This window comes from Ipomoea nil, unplaced genomic scaffold, assembly GCF_001879475.1.
Source record: "Ipomoea nil cultivar Tokyo-kokei standard unplaced genomic scaffold, Asagao_1.1 scaffold1993, whole genome shotgun sequence".
Taxonomy (NCBI): Eukaryota; Viridiplantae; Streptophyta; class Magnoliopsida; order Solanales; family Convolvulaceae; genus Ipomoea; species Ipomoea nil.
The window spans coordinates 3,531,819-3,554,567 of NW_017618421.1; the positions used below are offsets into that span (position 1 = coordinate 3,531,819).

Sequence of the window (22,749 nt, forward strand, 5' to 3'; positions counted from 1 at the left end):
ATTCACTTCATCTCATTCATATCATCATCCCAATTCGATTCTCATCCCACACAAGCACACTTTAGTGGCGCCATAGGACCAATCGCATGCCCATACATGAGGGTCAGCGCATATAGCTCTAACACGGCCCCGCAGCACCCTGCCTCGTATCGCAATACGAAGGGGTCGATCGCAACCGACCGATGAACCGCAGCTCATCATAATGTTTGATCGCAACCAAACAGTGGACCGCAGCCCAAGAGTAGTCATCTGACCGCAGCCAGGAATATGAACCGCAGCTCATGTAAAACGTTTGATCGCAACCAAACGGTGGACCGCAGCCCGAGAGTGTAATTCTGACCGTAGCCAGCTTCTGAACCGCAGCTCAGGAGTAACCAATTTGATCGCAACCAAATTGGGGTAACATGCACACATAACACATAACAAGCACATGCAACCCATATTAACACATTGGGAAAGGGGAGAAAACGTATAACGAAACCTATGCGTGGTCATCCACGTACTAGGAATAATCCTAAGGGGTTCATACTTCTTTCACCTAGGCCAACGGGATACCAATTCAACTAGCATGCGATATATATAAGACTCATTTATCCTACGAACGGTACCCGAATCATCAAACTAGACTTAGGCACGATAAACGGGATCCGTTGGGACACCACGAGGGTCGGGGAAACATCAAACGGGGAAGCCGAAGACCCAAGTTGGGATAATTTCCAGCGGGTTGGTGGTGGACCACCCGCCGGCTGCCCGCCGGCGTCAGGTCTCCGGGCAGCGGGTGCCCGGCGGGCAGTCGCCTGCCCGCCGGCTGCCCGCTGCCGGCGACGTCTTTCTCGGGCAGCGGGTAAGTGGTGGGTCCCCCTACCCCCCACTGACTCTTTATCAAAATAAACGTCCCGGGATCCGTTGTGGAACCCAAAACCATGCTTAGACACTTTTAAACGCAATTGATGACACCACGTAGACAATTAACGGATCAAAGGCAAGAATCATATAGCACATATCCTATCATGACTTCTAAACATAATCAACACTCGAACATGCGAAATCCCACCCAATTATATCAAGAATATCACAATACGAAATTCCCAATTTTAACCTAGGGCTCTAATCATGTTCAAATCAATAAAACCATAGTTCATCTTTTAATCATCTAAACATCAAGATTCATCAAGAACATCACATAATCATCAAGAACCTTTCAATACCATCAAGATCATCAAGATCACTCATAAAATTATCTCACAATCATCAATATCATAAACGATTCATCAAGACACGAATATAGAGAGGAGGCCAAAGAAGATAATTATAGCAAGGAAAATAGGTTTTGTTGAGACATCGGTTACCTCTTAGCCTTAATTAATTTTCTTGGCTATGAAGGGTCTTTCTTTAAGATTCCTTCTTTCTTGATTTCTCCTAGGGGATTTCTTGGAACTTCTTGTGTGGTGAGAGATTATTGTGGTGTGGGTTCTAAGTGCCTCCTAGGCCCCCTATTTATATATTTAAGAGTACCAATTAGGGTCCAAGTGGTATGGGTTTGCTAATTATATTTTCTATAGGACTAGGGGATTGGTTTTAGGGATAAGGGCCCATGGACCATGGTGGACCTTTCATAATTAATTACTGGATTTTAATTCTTTCTTTTGGATAAATGATTAAATGATTAATTGGTTTTAGGGGTCGTAACACGGGGTGTTACAGCTAGTGTGTGGTGCATTTTTTAGTGTTCTATGGTGCATTTGGGGTTAACTTTGCATCGGTTCACACTCTAGGCGTATGAACCCTGACCATCTAAAACGTCGTTCCCGGTGACGGTTAAGCCTTGCAGATCCACAAACAATATCCACCTCCGAGCTGTCGAGGAAAGTCTTCTCAGGAGCTTTCAAAACGCCCCACACAGAAAACATTATCGGGCCGGCACATGGGCCTCTTAACCTCACCGGATTTAATAAGAACTCCATGCTTGGAACGGCCACCGTGCTGCGGCTATCTTTGCATGCAAGCATCCCCAGTAATGCCTACAAATATACATATATTGGGTAAGAGGTTTTCCCTGACTTTGTCCGTGTCAACAAACAATTCGAAAGACCTCAACTTTTTTAGGACTGGTCTGAGTCAAATAGCATCTCTGCTTTGCTTGTTCACTCCCGATACGCCTAAGCCGAATATAGGGATGATATGGTGTTTACCTAAGAAGAATAGCAAATTCAAGTTACCTTTCAAAGAGACAAGATACCGCATCAACTTCTTTCAGGATGAAGACATGTCGGCGTGGCAATAGGCTTCATTTCGTAGACTGCCTTCCCAGTCGTTAAAACACTGAGCGAAACAATTTGATCTTGGTTTATTCGAGATTGTTCCTTTTAATCGTAATCAAAGATGTTTTCTTGTCTCTTGTTCCTGCTTTATCTAATTTTCTTGGATTTGAGCTTTTGGGCGTCACAGGCAGCCCTCTACCTTCTATCCCATTTCATTCCATCATCTCGTATTTGTACTGCATGCCTAAGAGCAAAGACAGATGCACTATCTCCCGAAGTGGAATTTTGATTTCCCTATTGGATGGGGGTACTTGAGGCCCCCATTCTCTCTTAAATAATTAAAGCTCGCCTGCAAAGTACCACAAGGAGGTAAATCAACCTAAGTTGCCCATAACGGTCTAGTTCAACTAAAAAAGCTGGAATTCAAACTCGTGACTTTGTAGTGACAAGTTTGTATCATTAGTTAACTTGGTTGGGTTGCTCCACAATAATTATCTTCATTCTATACAAACTGTGCACTAATTCTCGCCTGCAAAGTACCACAAGGAGGTAAATCAGCCTAAGTTGCCCATAACGGTCTAGTTCAACTAAAAAAGCTGGAATTCAAACTCGTGACTTTGTAGTGACAAGTTTGTATCATTAGCTAACTTGGTTGGGTTGCTCCACAATAATTATCTTCATTCTATACGGGCACTAATTCTTCTAATGTAAACCCTTAGTTGCAACTATGGCGTGATGGATAAATGAGCGTAGTGCTCTTATGAAAGAGGAGAGAGTGCTATGCATGTATGAAATGCAATCCCCTACAGGGATATATATATATATATATATATATACCTTGCTGCTGTCAGTTTTTCCATCTGGCTTGGCACCATAATTAGTGATACGATAGGTGTGGCGACCATTAACTACAGACACAGACACAAAAAGTATTACAAAAAGACACAGCCTAGGATGAGAAAACAAACTGAAACCCATTTTCTCAACTCTGATCTATATTTTCTTTTACTTTTTTTTTGGTCCATTGACTATTTATTGTTGCAGCCAGGGCCGGTCCGATTATTTTATGGCAAATTATATCGTGCACCGTGGTGCATAATGAGTTTCTAAACGACGTCGTTTTGTTTAATGAAAACAAACGGCACCCGTTTCGCACCGTTCCGCAAAAAGTAATTCTTTTATTCAATTTCATTTTGTATACACTGCAGTTTAATTTCAACACAACTACAGTTTCATTTAGATATAACTACAGTTTCATTCGATATTTATACACTCGAATATGTAAAAATATTATTTAATTTTATTTTATACACATTATAGTTTCATTAAAACACAACTGCATTATCATTTCGATATAACTACAGTTTCATTGCACAATATACACTCAAACATGTGAAATGTTATTCAGTTTCATTTTATATACACTGCAGTTTCATTTCAACACAACTACAATTTCATTTCAATTCAATTACAGTTTAATTTGATAATATAAAAATAATACGTGAGACAATGTCAGTTTAGATACATTGTAGTGTTAGTTTAGATACACTGTAGTGTTAATTTAGATACACTGTAGTGTCAGTTTAGATACATTGTAGTTTCAGTTGATAATTAACACACCAAACATGTGCGCTCCGTTAACCGGCGCGCCGTTTCTTTACTTAAAGAAACGACACCGATTTTTGGACCGCGGTCCACAGTATAGTTGCTGTCATTTTATAGTCCCAGGGCATACCAATCAAAATGGACCCTATATTAAATTAATATATATTTTTTTAATTAAAGTTTAAATTAAATAAGAAAAAAATGCTAATGTCAAATAACTTGAAATAAGATTCATAAGTTTTTAACAATTTTACATACACATAAAAACAATTATAGATGCATCCCAAATCCAAAATAATCAATAATTACACCGATTCTTTCATAAATAAAGAATTTTAATTTATAAAAATAAAAAAATAATTGAAAATCAAATGAGCTTATAGACAACCACCTTATTATTATTATAATCAATAATAAAGTAATTATTAATAAAAATTTATAGAACAAAACTTACAAATAAGAGCATAACATAAAGTCTTAATTATTTTGAGCAATAAATCAAAACACTCAAACGTGATCAAAGATATTCATAATAAAATATGAAACATAATTAATTAGCATGGATAAAATAGTTTGAATATAAAAAAAATAATAGATCGCACATTTTCTATATTAAAATTTCATATTTATAAATACTTTTTTTTTTTAGTTGGAATTGAACAATTTCAAGCTTTTCTAGATTAAGTTGAACACGATAACGCACAATTGAACTTATATACTACATTGACTAGATAATTCATAAAAAAATAAATAAATTATCTTTTAAAATATTTTTTTCATAACTAAATCACAAAATATATTACATATACACAACTCATTATAAAGTTCACAAAATAATACATATTCTAAACATTAGTAAATTATTTGAATAAAAATAAATTCAAAATTTGATATGAATCACAAATCAATCTATATTATAAATTTCACTATAATTATAAAAAAAAGTATAAAAAAAAATTACACATTGAATTTTAAAAAATACAAAATAGATATAGAAATAAATTTCATAAGTTACAATTTTAATACAATATAATAATGAGTTAATACCCAAAATGGTCCTCGACAATAGTGGTTTTTCTCAAATTCGTCCTAAACGACTTTGGTGACCTAATATAGTCCCAGACTTTTATGTTTCGCTCAATTTAATCCACTGTTTGTTATTTCATCAAATTGGTGTTAAATAAATGGATAATTCAATAATATCAATATTGACCTTTCTTTATTTTCAACCTACGAAGTGAGAAATCCCTCTATCTGGTACGAATTACACCCAGAATTACTCTTAGACCTACGAATCAAATTTTATATTCGCAGGTTTAGGAGTGATTCTGGAGTAATTCGTAAAAAAAAAAAAAAAAAGGATTTCACACTTCACGTGTCTATGAGTAAAGAGATGACAATATTAAAATTACTGAATTGTCTATTTATTTAACAACAAATGGACGGAATAACAAATGAGGGACTAAATTGAGCAAAAATACAAAGTCTGGGACTAAATTGAGTAAAAACACAAAACTTTGGGACTACATTAAGTCACCAAAGTTGTTTAGGACAAAATTGAGAAAAACCACTATAGTTGAGGACATTTTGGGTATTAACTCATATAATAATATTTCTAGAGGGAAAGTTTTGTATAAAAATGCTTAGAAATAAAAATAAATTTCATAAGTTACAATTTTAATATAATATAATAATATTTCTAGAGGGAAGGTTTTGTATAAAAATGCATATGAGGGGATTTGATGAATAGTATATTTCAATAAAAATGTCTTATCAACTAAGACAACATAGATTTCAATAACGTCAATGTACATTATATAATTATACGAAATTCTATAGTATATATATAAAGGTTATAAAATAAGGTGGTGGGCCCCTTCCAAGTGTGGGCCCTAGGCAAGGGCCCAATCCTTGTCTAGGATCGGGTCTGATCATTATTGTGTAGATCATGGTCCACACAAGTTGTATGAACCATATTTTGTATACTGTAAAATAATGTACATTCAAAACAAAAATAATGTATATTCAGTATAAAAATAATGTACATTGTATTCAGAAGATATACATTATTTTTGTACGGAGCGTACATTTTATTGTATAATGTACATACAGTACAAAAATAATGTACATTTAGTATATTAAAAATGTACTTTTTGTTATGGTTCACATAACATTGTATGGACCATAATTTGCCGGGTCGGGTCTGGTTGAAGCACATTTGGTCATTGACTATGGCCCTGTTTGGTAAAATGGCTGTTAGCTGATAGCTGTTTGCTGTTAGCTGATTGTGTTAATTAGAGAGTATAAATAGTTGATAACATTAGCTGATTGTAGAAAAGTGTTTGGTAAATTAGCTGTTTGCTGATAGCTGTTTGATATAATTTCTTTTCTCAAAAAGCTAATTGAAAAAGTTGCAAGGAGTAGCTTTTTTAATTTTAGTCTTTTGGAGTTGCAAAAAGCTAAATAACCAAACAGTTATATTGATATTTTAATTAAATGAAACAATTAATAGTGATCAAATAAGCCAAAATTGGCCTATAGGCCAATTTTTTACCAAATAGGGCCTATTGCTTTTTTCAAATTAGGTGCATAACTTTCTAATTAGTATCAGATTTGGTCCTTCAATCCAATTTTCCAGCCACCTATTACCAGAATTCCAACCGAAAAAATAATGTGGTGTAATTAAAAGGGTATTTTGATCCTTTCAAATATATTTTATTTTCCTCTTTTATTTTTCTTCTTCTTCTCCCTTTCTAATTACAATATATTAGTTTTTCAGTTCAAATTCCTGTAATATGTGGCCGAAAAATTAGATCGGATGACCAAATCCGATACTAATTAGAAAGTCATGCAGCTAATGAGAAAAAATAATAGTCAAGGACCAAATGTGCTTAACTATAATAGTCAAGGGACCAAAATGATATTATTTCCTCTGATATTTTTTTTTCAAATTTCATCCTCAAGTTAAATATTATTTTAAGAGTTAATCAACGATTTGGTCCCTCAATTATTAGCGAACTGTCAATGTATTCCCTCAATCGCTTATTCATCGATTTAGTCCCTGAAATCAATTATTTTTAGTTGATTTACCCCCTCCGGTCGTCTTCCGTCAACCAGCCAGTGAGAACTCCAATTAACCATGGGCAATTTGGTCTTTTCACGCCATCTTCTTCATCCGCTGACCAAGCTTCGGCCAAAAACGCTAGTCACCGGGAAAATGGAGCCTTGAAGGCCTCGAGGAGCGTCATGAGGGCGGAGATATTGCTATGAACATACGAGTGGGGATTCTCCATCGCATATCTCACCCCGGCCTACGCCCCCCTAGTCTTATTGACAAGCGATCGCGACATACTGCCGAGGTCTCCAGTTGCGGCCGCTGTCCGAGCTCCACCATTAGCCACAGCATGATGTCGAACTGTGTCCTGACTAGTAGGGCGAGGAGCGCTGGCCCCGTCGACACTCCCACCACCAGCTGAAGCCTTAACCGACTCCGTATCTGCCCGGGAGCTCCCCAGAGGCGCAACTACCTCCAACAATTCTGAAAGTTGGCGATCATTAAATTGGTTGGTGAATTGTGATCGTAACATATCCCATAGATTATGCCCTTCCTTCGATTGTCCATGCAACACCTCCACGGCTAGAGAATCCTCCATAGACGAAGGGCGACTCGGACCACCCGACTTCGCAACTGGCAGCTGTTCTTCAAATTCGACCATGGCGATCACTCCGCGGAGGCTCCGCTAGGGGCCATGGACGGCCTATACGATTGCCGGCGTTGCCATAGGCGAATCTGGACTGCGATCGTGAAAGTGCTCCAAAGCCGTCCAATCGCTGCGATGTTGATGGCGATGACCTGGGGGAGGCCGGACGAAGGCTCTAGACCGACGGGGCAGTGATAAATTATAGTATGATAACACTCGACGCAAGCAATACCTTACAAGTCTTGATTTTGATAAATTACGATGGTTGCCATATTTTTGAGGTGAGATGGCGTGAATAGACTAAATTGCCCATGGTAAATCGGAGTTCTCATCGGCTTGTTGACGGACTACCGGCCGGAAGGACTAAATTGACTAAAAACAATTATTTTCGGGGACTAAATCTATGAATAATCGATGGAGGGACTACATTGACAGTTCGCTAATAATTGAAGGACCAAATCGTTGATTAACTCTTATTTTAATAAACATTAAATTTAAGGGTAATAATGTAAAAATATTACTTCTTCACAGTGATGAACTCCCAATGTATTAAATTTATCAACTCAATTTGTCCATCTCAAATTCTCAACAACAGGCTAATTTTTACATTATTATTCTTAAATTTAATGTTTATTAAATGAATATTTAACTGAATGACCAAATTTAAAATAAAATCAATAGTGAAGGACCATTTATGGTCATATTAAAAGTCAGGATGGAACTTGGTAGGTAGACGTGAGATTTAATTTGAGAATATAAATATTCAATAATAAATAAAAATGAATTTTCCTAAAAATATAGAGAGAGAAGCTTAAGCAAAGATTATCGAATAAATTAATTGGTCACTTACCTATGTGATGGTTTTATCGAGATCAAGTCCACCATAAACCAAATACATATGTATAGAATCAATCATTATATTATTGCGAGGACTGTGGTCCACACAACTGTTTGGATCATAGTTCAAAAAGTCATAAAGTACATTATTATAGCTCATAAAATACATTATTTTAACACATAAAGTACATTATTCTAACTTATAAAATACAATATCTTATCCCAAAAATTTAATTATTCTAACACATAAAGTACATTATAAATTATTCTAACTCATAAAATACATTATTCTAACACATAAAGTACATTATTCTAACTCATAAAACACACTATCTTACCTAAAAAATTCATTATTCTAACACATAAAGTACATTATTCTAACAAATAAAGTACATTATTCTAACTCATAAAATATATTATCTTACCCAAAAAAATCATTATTCTAACACATAAAGTGTGTTAACCATTATCCTAACTCATAAAATACATTATTCAAACACATAAAGTACGAGTTAATGTCATTTTTGGTTCTAGACTTATTGGGGCGTGGACAGTTTTCATCCACCATAATAAAAATTGCCAATTTGTAGCCACTGTTATTGGTCGTTGGACACTTTTGGTCGCCCGTCCCTTGTGCCGTTTGTTGACCGTGAAAATGAAGGGCATTTTTGTCTTTTAATGTCTTCTTCTTCTAATAGTCAACTATCTTCTTCTGTTGACCGAGGATAGTCAGCTAACTACATTTCTCATCTCCATTTCTTCAAACATCTTGCCTAGAATTCTTCTTTTCAGTCATTGATGCAGGGTAAGGGATGCGCCACCCACAATTCTTCTTTTCTCACTCTCATCCTAATCGCATCCCTAATAGCTCCCATTAAACTCCTTGGTCTACCTCAGAACGACCGTGCCCAGCTTCCCTCCGTGGCCGATAATGATGGCGAAACAAACACTCCACCCATCGATACCCATGTCACCGATTTATCTACCAAAGCACAAGGAATTAAGCTCGACCCGAGGCCTTTGATGGGCTTCACCGAGAATTGCTCTCCCACATTCCTCTCCTCTAGCAACCCCTGCTTGGACTTTTTCTTCCACGTGGTTCCGGATACACCGCCGTAGGAATTGATCGAGCGGTGGCCGACTGTGCGCTAAACTCCGAGGAAGCCGGAGGTCCCCGATCATCAATCCGACAAGCGACGAGAGGTCTCCGCACATCCCCAACCCCATCCAAACCATCTGATCGACCATGTAAGGGCCGAAACGCCGGCGAATCCTCCATTGACGAAGGTGTGATCGAACTATCGGCCAGTGCAGAAACCCTCAGATCAACAATCCCATCGTTTGCGGACGATCTCGACACCTTCCCGACACCATCTAAGCCCTCTGATTGTCCATGTAGTGGCCCAATTACCGGTAGAGTCGCCATTGACGAAGGATTGCCCTCATCGACAACTAATCCTCCACCGCCATCAACCACCGCGTCGTCCTCGATCGCATCCAACTCCACCGTTTCCTCCACCTCTGGTCTCCTCCCATCGCCTTCTCCTTCTGGACGCATCCTTCGACACTCTGCCATAGCCATAGCATGACCAAATCGACCACAACTAGGGCAATATGCCGGCACTTTCACCACCTCAATCCTCTGCCAAAATCCATTCAATTCCCCTTCACCTCCAACAATTTCCACCAAAACTCGATCAATCAAAGGTTTAGAGACATCAATTTCTACTCTAACTTTGGCCATGCTCGGCCTAGATCGCCTGATGGTTGCCAAGTCTAGGGGTGCGACATTGGAGAATATCTGTTGCCTCCCCCCTCTGGTGTCCACTTCGCGAACCAAAATCACTTTCAGAGATCCAACCTGCAGTGAGCGACTCAACCTCGCCGTTGCTTCGATTCCACTCTCGCTTCTAAACCTCTTCGTCAGTGAGCGACCAACAAAACAACGTCGTTTATGCATAGTATCAAAAGAATAAGCTGAATAAAATGCCCCTCTCATTTAGACGGTCAACAAACATATTTTTAGACGGAGGACCAAAAGTGTCCAACGACCAATAAAAACTTCCAATTTTATTAATAGTAATACAAGGTTCAAGAACCCGTATAAATAGAAGTATGTAGAAAAATAAGCTACCATAGAATGTATGTATCTATGCTAAGCTACCACATACAACTAACATCTCAGCCGCAATGATTTGGACACTGACAATGATCAAATTTCCCATTAAAATAGTAGCAAGCTGCTTTCGTGGGTTGATGACCATTGCATACTATATTCAAGCTATTGATCTTTATGTCTTTACACGGCACTTTTCCGCTGCAATTGAATTTCGCAGACAAATCGTCTTGGGAGCTCCCATAAATGTTTAAGTATCTGATGTCTGAGATTTCAACTGATGATTCCCCCTGTTTGATCATATCGTACACACACATTAAATATTAAATAATTAATTAATTAATTAATTAATTCAATTTAATTTTTGGGCCCCACACTCCCAAATACAAGTGCGCATAAGAGATCTGTCCACTTTGAACATAATCCTCACACTATTTACTATTTTATTCCTTCAAATACTATATACTAAATTAGGGAGCTATACCTGATGTTGGCATTCGTGGTTAGGACAGTAGTGTTGATTGATGAGAATCGGGTTTTTAACATCATTCAAACTGATGTCTTGATAGGTAACGTTGTAGACCTTGCTGGGAGTAGAAGGTGCATATGTTTTGATCCTAAGCCCATTTGTGGTGCCTGTGATATTGCAATTCTTCACAATAATTCCACTCACATCTTCTTCATTTTCACGTTTTCCTATGCTTCCAATGCTAATGCCATGGCCAGGACCACAATTCACCTCACTGACCACAACGTTTGTGGTTCCTGGCCCAAACGAAATGCAATCGTCCCCTGTCCCAATATCCACATTATTGACTTGCACAAATTGTGACTGGCTGAGGTGAATTCCGTCGGTATTTTTGCTATCCGCCGGCGCCGTTATTCTTATATTTTCAATCTCCACGTGTTGACTTTTGAGGATTTTAATGTTAAAAAATTTACTGTCCCGTGAAGTTATCCCTTCAATGCGTCCATGCATGACATTATCGAATTTCAAATTCTAAACATCAATAATTCAAGAAAAAAAAAAGTAGGTATTAGAATTATATTTATTTAATTAATTAAGAAAGCAGAAACGTGTATTAGACCGTCTCACAAATCCTTTTTTGAGAGACGTCAGGTCAAGATGCAAATATAATATTTATACTGAAAAATTAAATATAATACTAATCATGAATAAAATGTTTATTACTTATATAGACAAATGTAATACTTTTTTTAAAAAAATATAATACTTTTACATTTTAATTTAAAAGTATTACACTTTTCTTCATAAGTATTACATTTTCTCCTATAAGTAACAAAAGGAAAAATGTAATACTTTTTAATGAAAAATGCATTACCTTTACATTAGCTCGACCAGATCTGACCCGACATGTCGTACAAATAAGGATCCATGGGACGGTCTCAGACAAGTGCGATTCAATTAAGAAGGCAAAAACTTGTATGAGAGACCGTCTCGCAGATCCTTGTGCGTAACACAGATCGGATCAAGATCAAATGTAATTCTTATACTAAACAATGTAATACCAATAAGGAATAAAATGTTTATTACTTATATGGGAAAATGTAATACTTTAAAGAAAAATGTTATATTTTTAAAAGTATTTAAAAAAATACATTTTTCTTTATAAATAACAAGTATTTGCCAAGACCTTGTGGTCTAATGGCACTCGGATTGGACTCCCATATGGGAGATTGTGAGTTTGAACCTACTAATACTTTATTTCTAATTAGTATTACATTTTTCATTATAAATATTACATTTTCATATTGACACAACCCACCTACGGATAAGTTTTCGTGTGAGGGTCCCACAAGAGTAATCCAATTAAGAAATGCGGGATATTAGATAGTATATCCAGGAAAATTAAATGAATGTATATACATACCGTAGGAAAAGGTTTGCAGTTGGGGTTAACTTTGCATTGGTTCACACTCCAGGCGTATGCACCCTGACCATCTAAAACGCCGTTCCCGGTGACGGTTAACTGTTGCAGATCCTCAAACAGTATCCACTCCGGGCTGTCGAGGAAAGTCTTCTCCGGAGCCTTCAAGACGCCCCACACAGCAAACGTTATCGGGCCGGCGCATGGGCCGCTTAACCTCACTGGATTCAGTAAGAACTCCCCGCCTGAAACGTCCACTGTGCTGCCGCTATCTTTGCATGCAAGTGTCCATGCTGCCAGTAATGCCTACAAATAAATAAATAAATAAATAAATAAATAAATAAATATATATATATATATATATATATATATATATATATATATATATATATATATATATTGAAAGTACAAATCAGATTAGAGAGCGTGAATTATTTCAAGGTGACGAAAGAAACCCGCAATTACTACTTGAAGATGTGCAATGGGTAAACTACTCCTCCTAGCTTGTAAAGTTGTAATCCTAACCCGCAAAGGACTACGAGGAGGTAAATCAGTCTAAGTTGCCCATAGCTGACTGGTTCAACAGAGAAAGCTGGAATTCAAACTCGTGACTTTATAGTGACAAGTTTGTATCATTAGCAGGGCCGTATTTTAAATTTTGGTGGCCCTGTTCTGGTAAATAAATGTGGCCCTACCAAAATCACAATTTTTAAAATCAATACATGCAAGTTTCGAACCTTTGACCTCCAAGTTAAAATACAATAAATACACATTTTTACCATCTCTTCATAGAACTTTTTAAGTTTAATTGAAAACTCTTAATTTTTATTTCTAAACTAGCTAGATAAAAATTAAATATCGGACCTATAAAATTTGGGGCCCCTCTAAAATTGGGGGCCCTGTGCGGTAGCCCAGCTTGCACAGCCTAAAATCCGGCCATGATCATTAGCTAACTTGGGATTACAAACTTTGCACTGATTCTTCTAAAGTAAACCCTTAGTTGCAACTATGGAGTGATGGATATATGAGTAGAGCTCTTATGAAAGTGGAGAGAGTGGTATGCATGTATGAAATGCAACCCGGCCTACAGGGATATATATACCTTGCTGCTGTCAGTTTTTCCATCTGGCTTGGCACCATAATTAGTAATATGATAGGTATTAAGGCGACCATTAACTAGAGACACAGTCACAAAAAGTATTAGCAAAAGACACAGCCTAGGATGAGAAAACAAGCTGAAACCCATTTTCTCAACTCTCTATATTTTCTTTTACTTCTTTTTTGTCTGGTGATGACAATGATTTGAGGAGCCGAGGTATTTATGTTGAGTAATTGGTTAAGTTTATGGTAAACTAGTAAATAATATATGCAACGGATTCTATTTTCTAAAAATGAATTTATATTTGTTTCAAAAAAGATAATGAATTATATTTTTTCCTATATTGGTACCATATTTCCAAGTATAGTAATTAATTAATTATTAAGATAATTTCAACAATGGTCTCTTAACTATTGTCATATACCAATTTTTATCCCTCAATTTTGAATTGGAACATAAATGATCTTTTGACTATCGATCTTTACAAATTTTGACTTTTAAATTAACCATGAGTGGTCCGATCTCTTGACTACTGATATATATTTTTTTTTCTTTCAAATTTGGTCCTCTAGTTAAATATTATTTTAATAAACATTAAATTTAAGGATAATAATGTAAAAAATGTTAGTTCTTCACAATGATGAACTTAATGTATTAAATTTATCAACTCAATCTGTCCATCTCCAACAACAAGCTAATTTTTACATTATTATACTTAAATTTAATATTTATTAAATATATATTTAACTGAATGACCAAATTTAGAACAAAATTAATAGTCAAAGGACTATTTATAGCTATATTGAAAGTAGAGGACAAAAATTGTTGGGTAGACGTGATATTAAATTTGAGAATATAATATTCGTTAATAAATAAATATGAATTTTGCTAAAAATATAGAGAGAATCTTGAGCAAAGATTATCTAATGAATTGGATGGTCACTTACCTATGTACATATGTATAGAATTAATCATTATTGCCTAGACCGTGGTCCACACATCAATGCTCCTCTTATATAAAGGAGCTCAAGAGCTCCTCTTTCCAAACATTTTCAATGTGGGATCAAAATGATCCAGCATAATTTACAAAGAGAGCTTGTGGCTCCCTTTTGTATTCTTCTTATTAATTTTAATTTTAATTTTTTATATCGTTTTGTTTGAATTATTATTACTATTATTATTATTATTATTATTATTATTATTATTATTATTATTATTATTATTATTATTATTATTATTATTATTTATAAATTCGTCAAAATTTTAACAAATTCGTCATTTTAACATTTTAACTTTAATTAAAACGTCAAAAATATTACGGAGTATATAATAACTCAGTGGTTTGCTCCAAACAGCTAAAAAATAATACAACACATACATTTTGGATTAATCTTTCACAACCCCCACTAATAATAAATAAATAAATAATAAATAATAAATAATAAATAAAAGTAAAATAAGAAGACAAAGCTAAGGTTTCTTAATTCAGAACATTATGACTTCTCAATAATTGCCCACATTGATGAGCAAATAATTGTGTTTGTAAGAGGAGCAATCTTATATAAAGAAGCTCAAGAGCTTCTCTTTCCAAACATTTTCAATGTGGTTTTGATCCCACATCATTTACAAAGAGAACATGTGTAACACCCCCCAAACTTGCTATATAAAAGACTTAACACATGCAGATAACACAACAAAATACTAGCACAGTGGAAGATAAAAATGTAACTGGATAAAAGTAAATCCAAAACAGGGGTCTTATGCCACGTTTACCAACAATGATAAACGCTACGGCGGTCAAATCTGCATTGTGTACACAACTATCCCAAACTCATAAGTCTATCTCTACATCGGCTCACAGGCCATAAAGCAAAGGAAATGTACTATACTATCGGGCACTAGACATCGCGCTCGTCTGATCTAGACATCACCTGAAAGAACACAAAGAAAAACATGGGACGACGCCCGGTCAGCGATAATGCTGGTAACCCACCAATACCTGTTAAGTATCATACATAGATAGGATATATATACAAAATCATTTCGAAACGGAATACATATATATAAGTGTAAAACCAAGAGTAAAAGCCAACGTAAGATTCAACACTCTCACAACCAACACGGGAACACATCCCAAGACCACAAGATCAACACGACTCACAAGAAGAGTCAAGGTATGATCTATCCTCACTCAATAGATCAAAACCCGACAAGTTCCACGCAAAAGAACAAGACTCACACAACAGGCAACACATGCCTTTATGACTACACACGTCACAAGAGAGAACACAACCACGGTACACAAGCCGTCGTGACATCACACATCACGAGTTGATATGCCTTCCTTATGCCCTGTTCCAACCTTATGGCTACCCCCAACCTTTACCTCCAGGACCCCTGTACACCAAGTCCAACCTTATTCTCCCGGGAACCGTCGTTCCCCCTCTAACAGTCCCTCCAACAAAGCCACCCATTTCATAGTACACGAGGTACCGTACACACACATGGCAACACATGCCCTGGATAACACATGTTATCCCAGTAAAATCACGCGAAACTTACACAAAGGCCACAGCTCCATAATCATGTCACGGCCACCACGAGGACTGTAACACCCTGAAATTTTAAAAACTTTTAAAGACTATATAACAAAGGTAAATGATCATAAATCCCAAAACGTTTATAAGAATATGGGGTGTTATTCCACACCCGAGCTAGAGAACTCAAGTGCACAGGCTAAATTCTAAAAACCTCAATCAGTATCAATACAAAATCATGGCACGCAGGCCGGAAGGGAAAACTATCTAATCTACGCCTCAAGCCTCTAGCGCACTCCAGTGATCTACTCGTTGGTGCCTGAAAGCCAAATATATTTGTTCAACGAGAGATGCTGGTAACCCACTCCAACGCGTTGAAATAAAAATACATATAGATATATACATAGATATATGAAAACCATTTCGAAGCATGAAGATATATCCTAAGAGACTCTAGCTTTCAAAACAGGGAATAGACTCGACAGATAGGGACAAGCATAACCAATAGTCATAACCAAGCATGCATAATTCACAGGTGTGGAGATAAACACAACCAATAGTCATAAACGAGCATATACAGTTAGTAGCATGTATCCTATGGTCACGCTTTCATAATAATCCAATCATCCATATCTCATCACATAGCACACTTTGTTGGCGCCACAGGACCAATCGCATGCCCATACATGAGGGTCAGCGCATATAGCTCTGACACGGCCCCGCAGCACCCTGCCCCGTATCGCAACATGGAGGGGTCGATCGCAACCGACCGATGAACCGTATCTCATCATAATGTTTGATCGCAACCAAACAGTGGACAGCAGCCCAAGAGTAGTCATCTAACCGCAGCCAGGAATACGAACCGCAACTCATGTAAAACGTTTGATCGCAACCAAACGGTGGACCGCAACCCGAGAGTGTAAATCTGACCGTAGCCAGCTTCTGAACCGCAGCTCAGGAATAACCAATTCGATCGCAACCGAATTGGGGTATCATGCACACATAACACATAGCAAACACATGCAACCCACATAGGCACATTGGGGAGGGGAAGAAATCGTATAACGAAACCTATGCGTGATCATTCACATACTAAGAATAATCCTAACGGGTTCATACTTCTTACGCCTAGGCCAACGGGATACCAATTCATCTAGCATGCGATATATAAGACTTATTCAACCTACGAATGGTACCCGAACATCAAACTAGACATAGGCACGATAGACGGAGTCCGTTGGGACACCACGGGGATCAGGGGAACATCAAACGGGGGAGCCGGAATCCCAAAGTGGGGTAAAATCCAGAGGGTAGCCGGTGGGTGAGGGGTCACCCGCCGGCGTCGTGGTTCCGGGCAGTGGATGCCCGGCGGGCAGTCACCTGCCCGCCGGTTGCCCACTGCCGGCGACTTCAAAGTTAGCCGCGGGTAGGTGGCGGGTCCCCTACCCCCACTGACTCTTTCATCACAAAAATGCCCCGGGAACCTTAGTGGAACCCGGAACCATGCTTAGACACTTTCAAACGCAATTGATAACAACACGTAGACAATTAACGGATCAAAAGCGGGAAACATACGGCACATATCCTATCATGCTTTTCTAAACATAATTAATACCCGAACATGCGAATTCCCACCCAATACATTAAGGATAACACCATACGAATTCCACGATACAACCTAGGGATCTAGACACATTCAATTTAACAAGAACACGATTCCTCTTTAAACATCAAGAACAATCAAGAATGGCACATAATCATCAAGAAACTAGGTTCCATCAAGAATCACACAATCATCAAGAATCCATTTTTCATCAACAAGATTATCAAGATCGCCCATGGAATTATAACACCAATCGTCAAGAACAATATAACGAATCATCAATACATAGGAATATGGGGAAATCCTAAGAGGGGAATCATAGCTATGAAAATAGGTTTTTTTGAGACATGAGTTACCTCTTAGCCTTAATTAATTCCTTGGCTATGAAGGGTCTTTCTTTAAGCTTTCTTCTTTCTTGATTTCTCCTAAGGGAATTCTTGGAACCTCTTGTGTGGTGAGATATTATTGTGGTGGGGGTTCTAGGTGCCTCCTATGTCTCCTATTTATATATCTAAGAGTCCTAATTAGGGCCCAAATATTATAGGCTTGCTAACTCTATTCCTTTTAGGACTAGGGGTTGGGTTTAGGGAAGAGGGCCCACGGGCCATGGTGGGCCTTTTCCAATTTAATTATTGTAATTTAATTCTTTCTTTGGATAATTGGTTAAATGATTAATTGGTTTTAGGGGTCGTAACACGGGGTGTTACACTCTCCCCCCCTTACAAGGGGCTTCGTCCCCGAAGCCTGGTGTGTTAATCCAATCTTTCACCCCCGGACATCCCGTATTTTGGCCTCCTGGTTAGGAACGTGGCCCCACGTTTTGTCTTTGCTGGGGTAGACTGGACTTCTGGTGTCGTGGTGATCGGGAAGTGCGGGTCGACCTTGGTTTCCTGCTCCGGAGCTGGATGCCCTGCGACTGCCCAAGGTGGCCTCGATTGCTGCCACCCTCTGATCTAATGCGCGTGTGGTACGGACCAAGGACGAGAACCCTTCCTCCATGATTTGGTTTTGCTGGTTGAGTTGTGCTAGGATGCGCTCATTGACCGAGCCCTCGCATTGTTCCCTTGGGTTCCCTCCTGATCGTGGGTGCGCCGATGGGTTAGGCTCGTTATCCTCCTCCTAATCCTCACTTCCCTCCAGACCCCCACAATCTTGCATTGCCCGTTTGAGCTTTTTGTTGGAGATGTCCAATTGTTCGACCAATTCTCTTCGCTCCTCCTCGGGTTTTAGGCAGATTTCTTCGAGGGTGAGATATTGTCCCCCTCCAGTGTAGTAGATATCATTGCGGCGGAGGTTCTGGGCGTTAAAGATCATGCCGTTTGCAGTCTTGACCTCAGTGTGGCTTAGGTCTACCCCCTTTTTCTCCATGATCCAACTTAGGATCATCCCGTAGGGCAGGCTAAGTCGGTTGCTCGTCTTGCAAAATTCCATGTGTTTTAGCATGAGGGCCGGTAGGTTGAACTTGATTTTGTGTTTCAAGAGGTAGGCAAAAGTGCACTCTAAACTCCCCACGTCTTTACTCTTATTGTTTGTGGGCAAGAGGCTGTCAGTTACAATCATAACTAGTATCTTTTGCTCCGCCGTTAGCCACTTCCTATTTGGTCGCGTGGCCGAGGTGAAACCTTCCTCTTTTCCGAGTAGGTACCCGAGGTAATCCTTGTACCCCGTATTTCGGGTACCAATCCACCCTTTACGGTCGTAGTCCGACACACCCGTGGTGGTCAGTCTCAAGAGTTTGGCCAAACGGCCTTCGGAAAGTATGATTTCCTTGCCTCGGACCTTGGTGGTGATTTCTAGTTTATCACCTCGTTTGATGGCCACCAAGTGTTGATAGAACTCCTTCACCAATTCGGGGTACGTATCCCCCTTAATGGTGAGATAAGTATCCAAAAGCCCTTGGTGGTTGAGCATGTCGACCAATTCCGGAGAGAATTGATCGGGTTCGAGGGCTTTACCTCCGATAATGGTGTAGCTGGCGTTGCTCCAATCCGGGGTGCGGATTTCGAGGGTCTTTTTCGGCATTTTCTCGAACTTTTCTCCTAGGTGGCGTTTTCCGGCGGACGTCCGACGAGACTCCGGCGAGGGTTCCGGCGATGCGACTTCTCCGGCGACGTGGGTTTTCCGGTGGCAGCGAGGGGCGGCGGGGTGGCGTGGCTCGTCAAGGCAGCGGTGGTCCTGGGCGGCGTCGGGGTTGGCAGCGCCGTGTGTTGGCAGCGGGTGATGTACAGGTGGGTGGCGGGCGGTGCCGGTGTCGCGGGTCCTCTCCAGTGGTGACGGCGGCGTGTGGCGGGGTGCGGCCTGGGCGATCGGTGGTGGTTCGGCTGCTGGTGGCGGCGGTCTTGTGGGTTCGGTGTTGGGGGCGGCGAGGTGAGTGGGAGAGGGGAGGAGAGAGGGAGAGGGAGTGGGGAAGAAGAGGAGAAGAAGAAGGGTTTTTTGATTTGGGGATTTTGTGGGTTTTAGGGACTTGTGGGGGTTTTAAGAAGGGAGTGTCCCCTTGAGGTTTCAAGAAGCACTCTTAGCCTAGTGATTAAGACTTTGGTCCTGTAAATGGGAGGTCAAGGGTTTAATTCCTATTCGCAACACTAAGTTTTTTGATGGTGTGGCTTTTGTCTTTTTCCTTCTTTTGTCTTCTAGTGGTGGGAGGCTTGGTTTGTTTGTATAATTCTAGTTCCGCCCCCGTAAGTAGGATCGAATTTCGATCTAATCTTTTATTTATAATTATTCCCGAAGTAATTAAGCTAAGTAAGTAGTGTTGCTACGAAGGTGTTTACAAGGAAATTGCCGGTCTATCCTAGACAAAATTCGTCTTCTTGGTTCTCCTCGGCGGGGTTTGTGTGGTCCTCGTCTTCTAGGGTTAGGTTTCCTTCTTCGCGGTTGTCCCCGTTCCCGAGTTCGGCCTGGGTGCGGCTCATGACGAATATCTTTCCGGGAGTGCCGTAGTTTCCTTGGTGAGTGGTGCCCCCGTGTTGGCCCGTGGCGGTGGGGCGTGGCCCTTGGGGTTGAGTGCACTGGAAGGCCTTGTGTCCTTCCTCTCTACAGTTGAAGCATCGCCAGGGATTGCCCATGCAATCCTTGCCTCTATGACTTTTGTTGCATTTCGGGCAAGGGAAGCTCCTCGTGCTAGCTTCATTGTTCCCTAGGGGTGGTCTTTGGCTGGCCAGGTTACTCGGTCTTGTGTTGGTGTTGTTTCTGGTTCTTTTTACGGGTGGTGTTCCACCCCCGGTGTTTCTCTTTTGTATCTGTTCTTGAACCCCACGTTGGAGTAGTTGGATTCGATAGAGATTTGCGGCACTGGAGTAAGCCTCGTTGAGGGTCCGAGGTCTGCTTACCACTAGTGCCTTTCGGGCTTCGAAGTTGGGGCCTAATACGAATCTCTCTATCTTAGTTACCTCAGTGGGGACTAGTTCTGGCGCGAAGCGTGCTAGTTCGAGGAATCGCTTATGGTACTCCATCACGGTAGTCGTTCCTTGTTTCAAATGGACACTAGTACAGAAAAAGGATACTACGTCTCCTAATTAACGTCGGTTTTTGGAAAACCGATGTTATATGTCAATAAAATAAAGAAAAATTAATATATATTACTTACGGCGTCGGTTATTGTAAAAAATCGACGTCTTAAATTTTTTTAATAAAATATTTAAATATACGACGTCGATTCTGTAGACAACCGACGTCGTACGTTCATAATAAATTTAAAAGAAAAGAAATTAAAGACATACGACGTCGGTTCGTTACAGAGCCGACGCCGTATGTTCTAAATAAAATCTAAAAAAAAAAGAAATTAAAGACATACGACGTCGATTATTTATAGAGCCGACGCCGTATGTTTTAAATAAAATTTTAAAAAAGAAATTAAAGACATACGACGTCGGTTCTCTCTAGAACCGACGCCGTATGTTCTAAATAAATTTTAAAAAACAAAACTGAAAGACTTACAGTCGTATCTTTTCTTATTTAACACAGATCAGATCTCCCCAGCCTCTCTCACTTACAGTCTTATCTTTTCTTACTCTCGTATCTTTTCTTACCTTCTTAACACAAAAGTTTCTAAGAGTATGTTTCACGCCATCATCTTCCTTCTTCATCCATTCGAAAATGTTGTACAAATCTCGCACAGAGCGTCGTCTTCTTCGTCACGATGTACCTTCATCCGTTCTTACGTACAGCAGTAGAACCTCGCGACTCCGAAAATGACGACTCAGATCTACGCTCTCCGGCAACAAGCGAGTTTCAAGCTTGGAGTGGCGACATGAGTTCACCGGCGACCAAGACTGTACGGCGACGAGCGTAGCAAGTCCGGTCGGCGACGAGGTTTGTTGTTTTAAATCCTCCGATCTATAGATATTTCTCCCTACGTATATGAATCCTTCGATCTATAGTAGTTATATGGATGAATCCTTCGATTGATTGCTCCCTACGGCTTATAGTAGGTTTGTTGTTTTTAATCCTCCGACAAAGTTTTTTTTTTGTTTTTTTTTTTTGTTTTATGCTTCTAAGAATTACTTGTATTTGCATTTTCTATTTTTTTTCTTTTTTATGCTTCTTGTTGTTTGAATTTTTTTTTGTTTGTTTTAAGCGAGATCTACTCCTTTGTTGAGATCTACACATTTGTTGTCAAATTATCTCTCTTCTTTGCCTGTCAAAATTGATGCCGCTGCCATTCTCTATAACAGCTTTTTTTTTTTTAATTAAAAATAGTTTCGACGTCGGTTTTTTAATAAAACCGACGTTGTATCTATATATATTTTTTTTTAAAAAATAAGATACGACGTCGGATTTTTTAAGAAATCCGAGGTTGTATCTCAATTTTTTTTAAAAAATATAGATATACGACGTCGGTTTTTAATAAAAACCGACGTCGTATGTACTTATTAAAAAAATTAAAAATAATATATGACGTCGTTTTTAAAAAACCGACGTCGTATAATTTATTTACAACGTCTGCTAGGTCTACGTCGGTAAATAACCGACGTCGTATGTCCAAAATAGCCGACGCTAAAAGGTATTTTTGTAGTAGTGGGAGGAACTCTTCGTACATAGATGCTTTTACGTGTGTTGGATAGAACCGCTCTCGTAGTCGTGTTTTGAGGCTTTCCCAGTC

The 22,749-nt window shown here is 39.0% G+C and overlaps 2 long non-coding RNA genes across 2 annotated transcripts; one reads left to right on the forward strand and one right to left on the reverse strand.

The window, feature by feature from the left end:
* Positions 1 to 2,338: 2,338 nt before the first annotated feature.
* LOC109147355 lies at positions 2,339 to 20,246 on the forward strand. Its single transcript, XR_002048635.1, has 3 exons — positions 2,339 to 2,399; positions 5,577 to 5,581; positions 20,236 to 20,246. It is a non-coding gene; the product is annotated as an uncharacterized LOC109147355 (long non-coding RNA).
* On the reverse strand, positions 2,432 to 21,619 carry LOC109147354. The gene is made up of 3 exons (XR_002048634.1): positions 21,610 to 21,619; positions 9,912 to 9,917; positions 2,432 to 2,505 (listed from the first exon to the last, which is right to left on the reverse strand). It is a non-coding gene; the product is annotated as an uncharacterized LOC109147354 (long non-coding RNA).
* Positions 21,620 to 22,749: the final 1,130 nt, after the last annotated feature.